The 16,930-nt window shown below is 40.8% G+C and overlaps 2 long non-coding RNA genes across 2 annotated transcripts; both read right to left on the bottom strand.

Moving 5' to 3' along the window:
• Positions 1–8,214: 8,214 nt before the first annotated feature.
• Positions 8,215–9,624, bottom strand: LOC134646293 (uncharacterized). Its single transcript, XR_010096652.1, has 3 exons — positions 9,451–9,624; positions 8,814–8,979; positions 8,215–8,295 (listed from the first exon to the last, which is right to left on the bottom strand). It is a non-coding gene; the product is annotated as an uncharacterized LOC134646293 (long non-coding RNA).
• A 198-nt stretch (positions 9,625–9,822) lies between these two features.
• Positions 9,823–11,057, bottom strand: LOC134646294 (uncharacterized). Its single transcript, XR_010096653.1, has 3 exons — positions 10,999–11,057; positions 10,827–10,914; positions 9,823–9,935 (listed from the first exon to the last, which is right to left on the bottom strand). It is a non-coding gene; the product is annotated as an uncharacterized LOC134646294 (long non-coding RNA).
• Positions 11,058–16,930: the final 5,873 nt, after the last annotated feature.

Raw genomic sequence — 16,930 nt, 5'->3', positions numbered from 1 at the left:
GTCTCCACTTTCTGAGAGTGCTCAGGAGGAACAACCTGGAGGAGAGGCTGCTGGTGACATTCTACAGAGCCACCATAGAGAGCATCCTAACGTACAGCATAACAACATGGTATGCAGGGTGCTCAGCTGCAGACAGGAAAGCACTGCAGAGGGTCATCAACACAGCCCAGAAGATCACCGGCTGCTCTCTGCCCAGCCTGGAGGTCATTGCAAACTCTCGGTACCTCAGCAGAGCTGGCAATATCATCAAGGACCATTCTCACCCCAGCAACCAAGTGTTTGAACTATTACCATCAGGCCGACGGTACAGGTCACATAAAACCAGGACAAACAGATTCAGGGATAGCTTCTTTCCCAGAGCTATCACCATAGTAAATAAGCACAAAAACAATTGAAACTGCTTAGCTACTCCATACTGTCACCGTCAATTATTATGCTGCTATTCTTACTGTCATTATATTAATGCTGCTATCCTGTATATATTGTACCTACTATTGTTTGTTTTATTGCACCTTTTATATTTTACATTTATATTTATTATTGTATTTTTGCACCAAGGGAGTGGCACTCCAATTTCGTTGTACCCTGTACAATGACAATAAAGGCTATTCTATTCTATTCTATTCTATTCTATACTTCCCCACCTTAAATCACAGCCCTCCTGATCTTCCGCCACCAGTTAGGGCTTGCTGTCAGGTTCCTGGACACTGTAAACAATTCAACCAGAAACTTGCCTTAACATATCCATTCATGTTAACCTGTAATTTCTTCAGACTCCTGCATCTGGAGAATTGGTCCGGGTCTGCTTTACTCCTGAAAATAACAAACTAAAACATTTTCATTATTATCACGGACGCCTAAACGACCCATTTCTCTTTTTCTAGTCAAAAATACCAATTATGTCATGTATGTAAGCGTGTTCTTCCTTGCGTTATGTGGTCATGTAAATGCAGTGTAAGCTGTTTTCTTCATTGCATGCCAGGTGGTCATCTTAATTGAGTGTAAGCAGTTTCTTCATTGCATGAGTGTAAGCTGCTTCTTCATTGCATCCTTATGTATTCATTGCATTTTCATGTATTCATATTTAATTTATGCATCTTTTCACTGAGCTCTACATTCAAACTATCTCACTTCTGATTCGTTTCGAAAATAATCTCACATGTAACAGTTTGTATATGTGCGTTTTCTATTCATTAATATAATTGTCAGTTATTTTGATTATCTTTACCTTTTGTATTGTTTACCTCTTTGTTGTGATGTGGTGGACATCCCTAAACCCTCAAGAGTCCAGCCTTCAAGTTCAACCCAATCATATCCTATATGCTCGCAGTCAAACTTGTCCTGGTTCACCTGACCTTGGTCCCTCTCTTCCCACTGTCCTGTTCGGCCTTCAAAGCAAACACAGTCTGTTTCTTCTCTGTCGTGATCTTTCCGTCTTCTTCTTTTACGTTAAGTTCCAGTCTGGCAAAATACCACATTCAGTTCCTTCGCCTCAGTGCCCCCCAGTCATTTGACACTGTTCTTGACCAGCCTCCAGTTCCCCCTGCATATTTTATCATGGGGTTTCCTCCATTCTGCTTCTGGAGTCGTCAGTCAATCTTATTTTCATTTACTGTCTTGTTCTTCTCCAGCCATCTTTCAGTCTTCTCTTTCAAGCATGGCAAACATGAAACTCAGTGCCCAATGCTTTTCCACAGTTCTTTATCCCACTGTTCAACTGCCCAGCCTGTAATTCACAGTACATGTTGCATACATGCTGCTGCTGGCGTCGTCAGTGTTAATAGTTCGGTTCCTTTTGTCTGCTGTTGATCCACGATGTTCTGTCGGTCTTCATCAGGAGATTAGCTGGCCTTTGAGCTTCTTCTCAGAGTCAAGGACAAAGTGCCAGGTGAAGCTATAATTTTAAGCCAAAGAGTGGCCTGTTTTTCCCAATTGTGTTAATCTATGCTTTTGCTGCTGTGCTCAAGGGTTCCAGGTTTAGAGACGTTCACCTGTATTAACACACTAAAGCATATAATTAGTATCATATTCATTGTTTATCTTAAAACCTCCCTGTTGCTTCATCTGCCCAGAGTTAACTCTCTCTCTCGACTCTGGGTGCACACTTGTCACCGTGAGCTTCCCTTTTATGGGCATGCATTTCCTGTCCCAGACACACACACGGTTTCCTGTTTCTACAGCTTCTGCAGAGACTTCTTTTTAATTTCACAGTCTACAAATAATCAGTAATTCTACTAAATCTTTATTTAAAAGCAATATGCCTTCATTTCACTCACACACATTTTAATAGCGCTCTTTCACACATCAGGACAACTAACACTTCTCCACACACATCACCATTCTTTAGGTCAGTTTTGTAGCATCAGTCACACCATCATTTCTTGAGTGGGTGTACTAAGTGCATATACTTATGTGTTTTCAATCAGCGTCAGTGGGATTTAGATTTCTATCCTGCCTACAGTATAATTCCAGGGCCCGAAATATAACAATACTACTACATGCAAAATCTAATAATGCTTCTTCTGATCGCCTTATTACTGAAGTTACTAAAAAGCCGTAATGAGTATCTGAAACCACAGCGTGACATCGACAGGTTACATCATAAACATCCCCTGTCCATGTATATTCAACTACACAATACCCTGAATCCAACATGTGTATTTACACAAACTGTTATAAAATGTTAGTCAAAAAACACGGTGTGATTACAAAGAGTCAATAAAACACAAGTCCTATTACTTTCAACAAGTATTACGTAAATAAAAGCAATTCTTCCCTTAAAACACCAATACAAGTCGTCCTTAACCCAGGCTCTGCAGTCAGTCATTAGCCACTCATTAGTAAACAGGAAATGTCACTCTAAATAAGTCACAGGCATCTCATTCACATAGACACAGACACACAATCTCAAAATAACCTGCCTTCTGCAGCCCCCGTGACAGACACAATCTATATACCAACAGTCAAATTATAATACAGAGACGTCTCATACATCAAATATTTACAAGGCCTTATATTGCACAACCTACAGAATTTAGACAAAATTTAAATTAACGGTCCAACCGATAAACTCCCTGAGTTTTTTGTGATCAATTAACCATTCTCGGCCCCGGACCGTGGTCACATATCTAATGCCCTAACACAATTTAAAAGCGTCAACCAACTCAACCCCTGCCGAAAAGCTCTATTTTGGGGCATTTCACATCCCAGGCTTCCCCGAAGTTTTAAGTTAAAGTTACACGCCCGAAACCCGGTTTCTACTGACCAAAAAAGTGCAAACCACCGCCCCGGACGGTAAACTGACCCAGTCAGTAGCTATTTTGGACCGTCCTCAGTTGTCCACGATTGCCAATCGAACTATCCCTTCCAAAGGAAAATCCTGAGCGTCCCCAGGAAATTGGGAGCGTCACCTCCGAACAATGCACTTGTTAGACTCCCAGAGTCCCGTTCTATACAATTTAATTATTTTGAAGACACCCCAAAAATCACAAACCCACCATATCGGTGTCCAAGCCCGGCTTTATATTCAATTGAGACTTTAATGTCACAAACACTTCGCCAATAACCTATAACTCTAAATTCACTCTGCAGTCCAACTGCTTTAAATACACTTATTCTCTTTACTCTTTACTTATTTTCTCTTATTCTCTTTACTCTTTACTTATTTTCTCTTATTCTCTTTACTCAGTACTGTCATTTATACTTCATTATCATTACTTCAACTTCCATTCTCATGAGATTTTCACCAAAATCAAAACAGACCTTTACCAGTAATGTCAGTGAGTAGACTTTCAATTTTGTAATCGTCAATCTGGCACAGTTTGGAAATAATTCAACAGGTAGTGCCTTACCTTTAGATAAGCCGGCTTATGTCCACTCACTTCGACCACTGACTCGTGTCTGCCCGTTTGAGCACCTCGGACCCTCTCGGTCTCAATCTCCAAGTCTCTCTCCCCTCAACCCTCGGCCAATGCACCAAAAAACCTCCCTCTCACAGACCTCTGTGTGACTACCTGGATCCACAAGACTAAATATAGCCAGTAAACACACACATGCTCTGAAAGCACATGCAGTTAGATAAAGGCCAGATGTCAGATTTTTAATAAGTATTGAGTTTTTGGTCTTATTTTCATTTACGTCATTTTTGTCTTTGTCTTTCTTACTATTGATCTTTTCATTACATTTCCGTGTTTCATAGTCTTTGGTTGCAGCTGAAGTGTTAAAAAAATGACCTCATGAAGTCATGAGGTCAAGGAAAATTGTGAGAGAAAATTAAGGAGTTACAAAATACTTTACATCATGTCTCCTCGCTGCTTTTTTCTAGACTGTATAAGCAACCTGGTAAAAATGCCAACATTGGAACTTAATTTTGCTACAATATATTCACTTCTAAGATCCTGTACAGGTTTGTACTATCACTGTGCAATAGACTCACTCAAATGTGCAATCCACTGGTATTCCTATTTATCCATATTATATATTCTGTATTTATATATGTGTATATGTGTGGCGGAGGTGTGGTCCCGGGCGCGGCTGCAGGGGAGGAGTGGCGCAGTGAGCTCGATGGGGCGGTGCTGGAGAGGCAGGTGAGAACAGCTGATGGCGTTTGGACTAATGACAGTTTTCCTGCCTTTTTAGTGAGACGGGAGAGGAGCGGAAAGAAAGCCGGGACTCAGCTGAGACCGGAGCTGTCAGACTGTGTGCTGTCACAACAAACCTGAATCTATAAATAAACGTGGCCGCTGGCGACAAAGTACTCTGCGTGTGTGTACGTGTGTGGAGGGTATTTCACAGTGGTGCCGAAACCCTCTTTACGTGTGTTACGGGTTCGAAATTGAGGACGAGAGTAAAACAATGATGGTCCAGAAGAGGTCGGTCAAACAATTGATTTTAATGAATGCACGCAGCGTGGAGAGGTGTAAACTGCAAAACATCAGTTGTACATCTCTACCCAAAATACACTCTAGATTGCTTTTATAACATCAGGGTATTGTAACGCCCCCTCTTGCGTTTACAATCACATAATTTGCATGTACAGAACATTCATGTATTTTAAGAGATAACTGCAGACACAGAAGTTCCCCTTTCTGGCATCCATCCAAATATGGTGATGATCTCAGGCCTTTGAGGTCCCCATGGACTTGTCCTCCTTGTGTCACCTGTAACTATAAGCTTTTAAGATGATAGATTTACCTCAACGATTTAAAGTGGTTATAACTGCACCGGTAATAAACATGTTAATATTTGATTATGATAACCCCTGTAATACAAATTATAACATAATGCCAACAGCTTCAATAAATGCTTTGATGAAATGATAATTAATGTAATGATAAGGATGCTGGTTATATACAGTTCAGCAGTAAACTAATTTCTTTAATTCTACACGTGGGGATGTCTGACCCACATGTTGTGCCGCCCGCCCAGCCTTTGCAGTTCTTGGCGCAAATGCTGGCGGAGATGGCGAAAATGAGCCAGGATCAGGCGGCGGCCCAGCGCAATCACCTGGCCAAGCTGCAGGAGCAGGCAGACCGGCAGACCCAGGTTCTGGAGCGGCTGGTTGGTGCGGCTGCGCCGCCGAAAACCCCCCCGCTGTCGGTGGCGGTGCCCCGGATGGGCGACGGGGACGACCCCCAGGTTTTCCTGGAGACTTTTCGTGCCACGGCGGAGGCCTGCCAGTGGCCGCAGGTGGAGTGGGCTCCGCGTTTGCTTCCTCTGCTGTCAGGGGAGGCTCAGACGGCGGCCCTGAGTCTGCCGCCGACCTCGCGGAGCAGCTTCCAGGATGTGAGCCGGGCGGTGGTGGACAGGATGGGGCTCACCCCGGAGGATCATCGCCGACGGTTCCGAGCCTGTCGGCTGAAGCCGTGCGGACCTACCCGCGATTCATTTTATTAAAAGATAGGTTGTATCGAGTGAGTCGTGACGCTCGCACGGAGGAAACACACGCACAGTTGTTAGTGCCACAGGGCCGCCGGGAAACGATTTTCCAGGCGGCTCACTATAACCCTATGGCGGGGCATATGGGATATGAAAAAACTCTGGAGCGAATAACGGACTGATTCTATTGGCCAGGCATCCGCGCGGATGTGCGCCGCTGGTGCGCGTCCTGCCCGGACTGCCAACTGGTTAATCAGCCGGCCATACCAAAAGCGCCTTTGCGCCCGCTCCCACTCATAGAGGTCCCGTTTGCTCGCCAAGTGGCAAGGGCCCTTTGTGGTCACACGGCGAGTTGGGGACGTTGACTATGAGGTCGCTCGGTCGGACAGGGGAGGGGCCACGCAGATTTATCACCTCAATCTCCTTAAAGCGTGGAGAGAGGCTGAAACCGCTGCTCTGGTAAGCCTGATTAAGGAGAGAGATGAGTTGGGGCCGGAGGTACCAAATTCCATCATTCCCGCCTCCCTCCCTTGTGATGACCATCTCACGCAGGCTCAGAGAGCGGACGTTGTCGCGTTACAACAGCGTTTTGCGGATGTGTTCTCCCCCCTGCCCGGCCGAACGGCTCTCATTGAGCACCATTTTGAAATGCAGCCTGGCGTGACGGTGCGTTCACGGCCCTACAGGCTCCCTGAGCATAAACGGCAAATTGTTCAGAGGGAATTGGCAGAAATGCTGAAAATGGGAGTGATAGAAGAGTCGCACAGCGCCTGGTGTAGCCCCATCGTTCTTGTGGTAAAGAAGGATGGGTCTATATGGTTCTGTGTCGACTATCGTAAGGTGAATGAGGTGTCACGCTTTGATGCTTATCCCATGCCCCAGTCGACGAGCTCCTGGATCGGTTGGGCACGGCCCGTTTTTTCACGACACTGGATTTAACCAAGGGCTACTGGCAGATTCCCTTGTCTGCCGAGTCCAAGGAGAAAACGGCCTTCTCCACTCCGTACGGTTTGTACCAATTCGTTACGCTTCCGTTCGGCTTGTTCAGAGCCCCGGCCACCTTTCAACGCCTCATGGACCGGGTGCTGCGTCCGCACGCTGCATATGCTGCCGCCTACACTCAGAAAAATAAAGGTGCCAACTGGAACCAAAAGTGGTTCTTTAGACTGATGCCATAGAGGAACCTTTTTTGGTGCCACAATGGTTCTTTGAAGAACCATTTCTTTCAGTGGTTCATTGAAGAACCTTTAAAGGTGCCCCAAAGAACCATCAAGAAATGGTTCTTTGGGGCACCTTTAAAGGTTTTTCAAAGAACCTTTTTTAAAATGGTTCTTTGAAGAACTATTTTTAAAAAGGTCTTTCAAATGGTTCTTTAAAGACCCATCTTAAGGAACCCTTTTCTGAGTGGTTCTTTAAAGAACTTTCAAAATAAAATGCATCTTAAATTGAATTAGAGTAGGGTAAAATAAATACAAGCACATAGACATATTAATGGTTTATTGGCATTTTGTATTACAGAAAAAGACAAAAAGGCATTTTAACGCTAAGCACAACAACACTACTAATAGTAGCATATAAGTCATTTAAAAAGTAATAATTAAATATCTTTACTATACTATAAATAAATACATATAAATATTATACTATAGATAAAACAACAATTATTACATTAGAAATAGCAATACTTTCATAACAGACAACTAAACAACACATTTTCATCAGCATGTTTGCATTTTCAGTAAAACTATTTCAGGAACAATATTTTTATTTAAATTATCAATGAACTGCAGCCTTATGTAAGTTAAGTTTAATTTGATGACTCATGGTCCTTTGTTAGTCCACATTGGGACAATTTCAGTCTCTCACCTGCACTATGCTGGCAATCTAGGAGATATTTAATGCATTTGCCACTCTTTGCACAGCTACTGGTACAGGTGTAGTCAGAGTTCCCAAGTTGAGAACAAATGCCTCCAAAAAGCAAAATGTCTTTTTTAGTTCACTTGGATAGGCAACATTGTAGACATGGTACAGGGAGAAGACAATACCCATCGCCAATGAAATGTCCATTTCCCCACTGTCCAGAATCATTTTTTGTCCATCCATCTGGACATTGACCTCAGTTGAATCACTCAAGGGCTTGCCGTCACTGCTGCTGAGTACGATTGTAGGTATTGGGCTGGGTGGATGCTGAAACAGAAATTAAATTATTGAAATGAGTATAGTTTAAATAAGTATAAACAGGTGTCCCAATGAAAGTATAAAACTCCTGTAAAATACTGGATTAGTTCAAGACTCCTCCTCCCCCCCTCACCATACCAAAAAAAAAATCTAAATTTACCTTATTTATGACGAAGAGATGAGAGGCATTTTCTTTGAAAATAGATGGCAGGAGAAGAACAGCTGTGTTTACTATCTGACCTGGAAAATAAAGAGAAATATGTAAATATTTTCTGGCCAATTTTGTTAATACAAAGCAGTAAAGGCCATATGAGTGCCTTCATCAGGAGTCGAATGTCTTGCAGAACATAAGCATTAGTGCAGTAAATGTATGCCTAATTAACATTTCAGTGTAATTCAGTGTAAATGTTAAGCATTTATACAAAACCCCCAAAATGTTGTTTAGTTCTGTAAGTTGCTAGCTTTAAATAATATGAGTCCTAAAGAACTTGCAGAGCAAGTCTAGCTGCCTCTGAACATTTTTTGGGATAAACATTGTGTGAATGACTGAAAATCTTCATAGAGATATATATAGCATCAAGGGTATATCAGTTAAATCTTAAAGTACATCAGTGCAGAGACGAGGAAGGAGAAATGTCAGTCTGTGGATATTGTAAGGGACACTGTGTTTACTAATGTGCTGTATGTGAAACCTTAAAAAGTGGTATCTGAGATAGGAGTTGAAAATGTTTTTGCTCATTATTGCCAAGTGCCCTCACCTTTTCTTTCAGTGTCTGTCTGGCTCTCATCAACAGATTTTAAGCAAAGGCTTTTAAGGTTGCTGTTTGGGGCTATTGACACAAGCTTCGCTGCCAACTTACTGAATCCTCGGATTACTTTTTTGTCCACATCAGTTTTAAGTAACATGGAAGCCTCTTCAAGAAGCTAAAATAAAGGATAAACATATACATATTAGCTTTGTACCATAATATATACCATTATATAGCAAACCAAAACAATCATTATTTTACACATCAATTATGATTAGAGAACAAATTATAATTTTGCACTTGTTTACTTTAATTGTCAAGTACACATTGCTGTGCAAAAGGGATGTTTAGACTATTCTTCCCAAAAAACTATCATTGGCATCAGATTGGTCCAAAATTATCCTGTAGCATGAAAATAAAACCAAAGAGAAAGACATAGTCAATGTGGCAATTTCTGTTAGTGTTCTGTTAGTGTAGTTTTATTACTCATGAAATAAATCTGCTGATTCAGTCACTTTGCCTGTCCTGTAGGTACGTGATTATTAGAAGTCTGTATAAATGTGCAGCACATCAGTACATATTCGTGTTTTTGCTGTGCACTATTGTTATTGTTGTTTTTTGCTGCAGTTTTTGATAAAACACTCACCACAACAGGGATAGTGAGACATGGGAATTCTCGTAGAACCTCTTCAGTAGTATGCTGAAGAATGTAGTGTGTTCTGTACTTCTGTATTTTCCTGAGGTGCGTTTGAATGACATCCACATTTGGCCTAGTTTTTTGGCACTCTTGCTTAATCACTGATACATGTTGGTCGGTGCTCCTTTCATCCTCCCCATCGTCAAGAGGATTGATATCCTGGTTATTAAAAAGTTTAGCAAATATTGAGAGAAAAAACAAAACAAAACAATACTTTTAACTTTTATGTACAATTTAAAATGGCAAACAAACATTGAGCATATTTAACTTGCCTTGGTTTTTTTCAAAAGGATACAGGGCTGGACATCTGATGATCTTTTTCTTCCTGAATTTGGAACTGAGTATTTCTGTCTCATTTTTTCAATTTCCTCTACGTCTACTAGTGGTCTTCTTTCCTTTTTAAACTTGTTCCTGACAGACTCATGCAGAGCATCCTACAAACGATAAAAATGTAACTAATTATTCATAAATAGGTGCAACTAGGTCCTCCCTTAATACAAGACATTTACCAGGAAACTTTGAGTGACATAAAGCTGGTAGGTTTGCTGTAATCATGTCATAACCTAATTAGTTCCTATTTACAGATCTCTTCTTTAACTCTTAGGAGTTGATCGAACACATGATATAAAGGTTTGGAGCACTTTAGATTGGCTAAATACACTATAAAAGGTAGATAAAGATTAGATAAAGTATTAATGGCATTATGTCCTACAAGCATACTCATCATGATCTTTTAGTCTATATGTTAATACCTTTACCATTTAATAATAAAAAAATAATAATGTATACTTTAATGATCCCCGTGGGGAATTTTTTCTCTTTGCATTTAACCCATTCACTCAGTGAAGCAGTGGGCAGCCACTAATCAGGCGCCCGGGGAGCAGTGTGTAGGGACGGTACCTTGCTCAAGGGTACCTCAGGGTAGCCGTTCAGTTGATTCGAACCCCCGACCTTCCGATCATGGGGCAACCACACTACCTACTGAGCTATCCCTGCCCTATTTTCAAATTTAATTTTTTAAATACAAAAACTACACTATCCTGATACAAAGGCGAACAGAGCTAATATATTTCATAAGAAATGAAACATTAATTAATTTAAAAGGGCAATTGATATTTTATTTATTGTTTGACCATACTGCACGAGATCTGCCTCAAAAATCCCAATACTAATACTTGTATTGTAGTGGCCACAAGGGAACAAATAACCTCTGAATATGTAACAAAGAAAATGTTAGCATATTACACTCGTTAGCCGATAATAAGGCAATTCAAAGACAATTTGTTGGACAATTTTATCAATGTTTGTTTTTCAGAAATACTTACATATCCAGAGCCATAACTCTCCTTCAAAAAAGGAAAACTCAGAAGGACAGTCCTCAGAAGCTCTACATACTGCACATGAGAGGGATACCTGCAAATTTTGAATGATGAACTTAAATTCTGATATACATACTGTATTTTAAATGAATCAAATCTTAATTATATATAGACTTACATTGTCTCATTACTCAAGTGGTCAAACAGTGCTTGAATAAGCATGTTTTTGAGTCTGTTCTTGGTGGGTGACTTTAGTGCTGCATCTTTATTGGTCAACGCAGTGAGCACAGCTGGAGGAAAGTGCACTTTGCAGTTAAACATAGGTTGGAGTGCTGGCACAGTATGCTTTTCTTTGTGTTGTCTTCCACTGCAAGAAGAAGAATGTATGTTTAGAGTTTGTTACAAGACATGAATATGCGTGTCCTTGTGTCCTGCATCAGGAATATCCGCATATTTAAAACGCACAATAACAGCTGCTCGGAATCATAACAGAGTAAGAGTACAGTGGCTGTGACATTTCAATTTTGAAAGTAAATGGGTGTGTGATGCACATCAACGCTGGAGAAACAGAACAAGGCTTGCGTCAACCCCTTGCCCCCCACCCTCCAACACCGTAAACCTAGGGGAGAGGAAACACTGAATTGTATGAATGTACAATTCAGTGAATCATGTCCAGTCAATTTAAGACTCACTCTTTCAGCTTCTCTACAGCAGACAAGAATTTCACTTGGTCTTTCACTTTTGGAAAAAGACGCTCACTCATTCTTTCAGTCATCTGCAGAAGTGTCGATCCATCGATTTCATTGTCTGTGGCACAGAAAAACAATAAGACAGGATCTAAACAGAAATGAGCATGTCGAAGATAAAGAATAAAAATATCATAAAACATTACTAAAAAGACAGCTTCATTAGTTCATTAGTGACTGTAGATGATGACAGACCTGTGGAATAGCCAAAAAGTTGTTAAAATCATTTTAACAGTGGTTGACAACTCCTAACTAAAAAGTCATGGTTTAGGATGTATCTTACCTAACTTTTGTATGGACTGTCTTAAAAGGTCGGTGGATCAGTGTAATGAAGTCTTGACCATCACATCTGTATGCGTCCAAAGCATGAAAGTCTACCTCATCCCCAGGCTTGAATATCAACAGATCATCAGTCTCTCTGATGTGGTATGATTGAAGGTGTCTTATAAACTCCAGTGTTGTGAAAAGTCTTCCAACAAGAAACCAGTTTGCCCTGATATACACAATCAGGACTATTTTCACAAACAGTGGAATTTGCTCTGCATGCACAAGTTCCAAAATGAAGAAATCTCCAACTGCATATTTTACAGAGTTTAAAATGATGCATTTACTCGTCCAGAGTTTCTCATCCACAGTAACGGCTGTCTCCAAGTTCTGCAAACAAATCTGCAAGTTCACTGGAAGTTCTTGAAGTGATAAGTTATTAACTGCTGCTTGTGTATGATCGCTTCTGATGATCCGTTCAGGCTGCCACTCCCAGCATTGGCGAAGCTGATTCCTCTTTGCCAAAGTCTGACAAATATTAATATAGTTATTGGTGATTCTTGCTACTGTCTTGAAATATTGATGTCTGGCTTCAAACCTCATGCACCAATGAGAGCGGAGTGACCCATAATCAAGGATGAGCCGAGGATAATGTAGCAGAAAATGCAGCTTGGGTGTAAACACACCAGGAAACAGATTGTTGAAATCTGTCAAAAAGTAAGTGATCAGTTCATGTAGATTACTAATCCAGTCAGTGCTGATGGTTGGAGCAAGAATAATCTCTCCTATTTCTCGAACCAAAAGATAAAGCTGCCAAAACTTGTTGCCATTTTCAATCCTGGAGCCTATGAGGAAAGGCAGAGTCCTAAATAATGTCCATTTCTCAACAGCAGTTCCAGAGATATTTCCATCCAGTGCTACCTTCTCAGGTATTAGAGCAGGTTTGGAGGTGCAGTCATTCTGTCCAAAACTAAAATTCCTTATGCTGTCATTCACCTCTTGGATAGTAACGGTTTTGTCCTTGTGCAAGGCTTTTAAAACAGACTTCAAAACAAGAGGAATGACCCCCTCAAGAAAATCATGCATTACATCAGGTGGGAATGCATTTGTGGTATCAAAATATGACAGCTTGTTGAAGGCACATGGGCCAGTTACACCATACACTGACCTACAGTGGGGCTCATCTTCAACACATTGCAGATGGTATGCATGAACAGTCTTTGTCCTAAGAACACAATCTCCCTCACTAATGATCTTAGACAGGTCCTCGTAATGACACATACAAAACCTGCATATTCTACCATTACTGAATGAGCAGCTAAAACCCGCAAGTGTGTGAGAGGTTAGGTTGTCTGCAGATATTGTGGCCAGACCACCTTTGATGCAGTACTGTCTGTCTTCAAATTTTAATCGTAATCCACGTTCTTGCAAAACCTGTAGGTCACAAATTAATGGTTCTAATATTTTCTCAAATCCATATGTTTTCACCAATCTATGTTTGACAAGTATCAACAGATGAATATGTCTTAAAACAGATCTGTCTTTTGGTGAAATATTTCCCAAAGTAAAATAAAATGCAGACACTTTATGTAGAAGTTTCTTTGATCCGAATGGATTAGCAACTTCAAATTCATCACTGTACAACTGAATTCTCAAATGTGGGTTGTCTGTGTTAAAAAAATCACTTTCTTTGTAAATTTTCCCATCACTAAAATCTGTTAAGCTTTCAGGAGCACGGGGATCTGGCCTAAAAATTTGTCTTAAAATGTTAGGATCATTACATATTAATTCTAAGACTTTTAGAAGTGGAATATACTGAAAAGTGTCCTGTTTCCCAGTAAAAGGATCTATCCCCAGGATACATTCAACAGGTTCAATCAAGTTTAATTTATCAACACAGTATTTGTCTAGTTGATATGTGTTGCTGACTGCACTGAAGCAATGTTCTACCAAACTATTGTCATCAATATAATGCAAACTTGATATATCAAAATTAAGAGTCTGCAAACATTTAGTAAATATCTCCCTATAGTTTTCAATAAAATACTTGAAAAGTGACTCTACTTCACTAAGAACAAATGTTTGAACTTTTCTATTTACAATACTTTTCTCTTGAAGATTCAAGGAAAACAATGCCAGTTGTTTTCTCACAGTCTCTGTAAAGTTCTCTATAAGTTCACTCAGAGCTCGTTCAGATGATTGGGGAAATTCAACAGTTTCCTGGATGACAGGGTCACAGTCTGGGGCAGACTCTAATCCTTGTTTCTGATATTTATGTTTCTTCCTTATGTGATTTTTCAAAGATTTCACAGACAAAAACTTTCTGGGACAGTCTTCTAGTCCGCAGATAATGAAGAATCCACATTCACTTTCATGGTATATCTGTTGATGTTTCAGCAGTTTTTCATATGTTGGTTTTCTTGTGGAGCACCGTGGACACTGATATGGCACATCCATAGAAATGCTCACCTACAAAGACCTGTTGATAATCTGCCAATTCATTTTCCCCAAGCCAAAGAGATACTTCTCCAACAGTCCACTGCTGAGCCATGATCTGTTAAAAGAAAACAAAATGCATTACATGTATTACATGAATTACATTGTTTTATTCTGTGACATCAAAAACTTATTTATTTATTTATTTATTTTTTGTTCATTCATTTTCCAAGCCGCTTTATCGTCATAAGGATCGGAGGGGTGCTGGAGCCTATCCCACCTGTTTTTTTAGGCGGGGTAGACCCTGGACAGGTTGCCAGTCCATGGCAAGGTTGTCATTCAGATATGTATGTCTTTGGATTGTGGGTGGAAACACACACACAAACAGGGAGAATATGCAAACTCCACACAAAAAGGCACCCGGTTGACCCCGGGAATTGAACAGAGTCTTTCTAGCTGTGAGGCAACAGCGCTAACCACTATACCACCGTTTATTCTAACTTTTAAACCTTCTTCAGATAAAAATTGATTATTTTATGCTTTGGATTATCTGGTCTTGTTAGTATGATGACCTTTTTTTGCCTAATGTATGATGTTGGATAAATGAAATGTACATAAAAAATTTAACTATATTAAAAAAGGACATTATCTTGGTAACATCAAATGACCGGAGCATAATTTGCCAACTACTCTAAAAATAATTTATACAGTAACAGTCAAAGACACAACTTCTCATGTGTCACATTTCTATTTATTCAAAACACTTATGCATTGCTGTATTTTATACAGCTCTTACAGAATTCAAAGTACAGGCTACTGAATTTCTGAGTTTTGTAGACCAGACACAGAGCTCACACAACAGGCTTCAGGCGCCATTTTGGTGACTTTAACAATATTATTCATTTTAATATCTGTCTAGCTGACATTAGTTTGTGTACGCAGCACGCAATAGAGCCACATATTTTAGAGGCCAAATTAATTGGGAGCACCTTCACTTAATTGTAACAGTGGTTGTGTTAGGAAAACAGTTCTATATACTGGATACTAAACTGCGTTAACGTCAAAGGCTAACGTATCTAACATAGCTAACCATTACTGTTAGCACAACATTAACAGCAAGCTACAATGACAAGTAACAAAAACAAAACAATAAAAAGGTTTTATGAAAATGTTTTACCTTTTCCAACAGTCCAGGAATCCTTTAAAGACCAGCAGGTACTGATACTGTTATCCACCGTCACCACCGGAGAGAAAGTTTTTTTTTTCCTTAGAAAGTTCAAGGCTCGCGCGATCTGTGTGCGCATGCGCATCCCTACAGTTTCCCCCCCTCCCCCTTTGGTTGTACGACGTGTTCTAACGTCTCTCTCACTCTCCATCTCTCTCTCTGTCATTTATTTGGCTCGACACAAATAATAATAAATCGCGATGTGATAAACAAGTACTCAGATCACATGTGCAATTGTTATTTACTTATATTATTTTATAATTTGACTTTACATACTGCTGGGTGGTTTGTAAAGTTCACAGTAACTAGTATTATTATTATTCTATCTATCTATCTATCTATCTATCTATCTATATATATATATAGAGAGAGAGAGAGAGAGAGAGAGAGAGAGAGAGAGAGAGAAAGAGAGAGATTGATATAGATCAGTATCTGAATCTGTCTAATATTCCCCAAATAGATTTTTAATTTATAAATTCACCATGTAATAAATTCTATATTCTGTTACCACATTATTTGTGATCAGTGGGTTTGCACGGTGGGTGCTGGGGGTCTTTAGGCTTTGGCCCCCAGCACCCACCCTGCATATTTTTAAGCAAGTGTTTCTAACTTTAATTTGAATATTCAGTATCCCACCATCTGCCCCCCGCACACGCACACAAATAAAACACACAGTATAATTCACACGCTCATTAAAGTGAATGAATATTTATGCCATCTTACACTGACAAACTCAGATAGCTAAGGATGAAGAACCTTTTGTTCTTTAAAGAACCATTTGTAATAGCTAAAGAACCATCTTAAAAATAAAAAGGTTCTTTGACGTATGATGGTTCTTTAAATAACCATAGAGACATCTGAAGAACCATTTAAGAACCCTAATTTTTCTGAGTGTACTTGGATGACGTGATCATCCACAGCGACACCTGGGCGGAGCATGTGCAGCGGGTGGCCGCGGTCCTGGAGTCCCTGAGGAGGGCGGGGCTCACGGCCAACCCGAAGAAGTGTGCGGTTGGACGGAGGGAGGTGCAGTATCTGGGGTACCACTTGGGGGGCGGGCAGGTGCGCCCACAGGTGGAGAAGACGGCGGCTATCGCATCCTGCCCGCGCCCCAAGACTAAAAGGGAGGTGAGACGGTTTCTGGGGCTGGCAGGTTACTATCGTCGTTTCGTGCCGGGGTTTGCGCAGCTGACCAGCCCCTTGACCGATCTCACCCGGAAGGGTGCTCCAGATCTGGTTCAGTGGACGGGGCAGTGCCAGGCGGCGTTTGTGCAGGTAAAAAAAGCTCTCTGTGGAGAGCCGCCGCTTCATACTCCTAACTTTCCCTCCCTTTTGTTCTGCAGACTGACGCCTCGAACAGAGGGCTGGGGGCTGTTTTGTCCCAGCAGGTAAGGGGGGCCGACCGTCCCGTCCTTTACATCAGCCGGAAGCTGACGGAG

This window comes from Pelmatolapia mariae, linkage group LG16_19 (assembly GCF_036321145.2).
Source record: "Pelmatolapia mariae isolate MD_Pm_ZW linkage group LG16_19, Pm_UMD_F_2, whole genome shotgun sequence".
In the NCBI taxonomy this organism is placed as follows: Eukaryota; Metazoa; Chordata; class Actinopteri; order Cichliformes; family Cichlidae; genus Pelmatolapia; species Pelmatolapia mariae.
The sequence above is the reverse complement of the archived record's forward strand: the minus strand, read 5'-3'. Positions and strand labels throughout refer to the sequence as shown.